Here is a 426-nt window from a genome sequence, read left to right as displayed (position 1 = left end):
CTCTCCCTCTCTCTCTCTCACCCTCTCTCTCTCTCTCTCTCTCGCACTTACACTTTCTGTACATATGCCTGTCTGTCTATCTGTCTGTCTGTCTATATGCCTGTTTATCTATCTATCAATCTATCTTTCTATCTATCTATCTGTGTGTCTGTCTGCCTGGCGTCTGTCTATATATCTATCTGTATACTTACATACAAACTAGGCGCAGACGTTGCTGTGTGATAAGAAATCTGCTTTGAAACCACGTGGCTCCGGTATCAGTCCCACTGCGTGGCACCTTGGGCAAGTGTCATCTACAATAGCTCCGGAACGACCAAAGTCTTGTGAGTGGATTTGGTAGGCGGAGACTGAAAGAAGCCAGCCGGATATGTGTATGTGAGTGAGTGCGAGAGAGAGAGAGAGAGAGAGAGAGAGAGAGAGAGAGAG

This window comes from Octopus bimaculoides, chromosome 7, assembly GCF_001194135.2.
Source record: "Octopus bimaculoides isolate UCB-OBI-ISO-001 chromosome 7, ASM119413v2, whole genome shotgun sequence".
NCBI classification, from domain to species: Eukaryota; Metazoa; Mollusca; class Cephalopoda; order Octopoda; family Octopodidae; genus Octopus; species Octopus bimaculoides.
Note: the sequence above shows the minus strand (reverse complement) of the source record.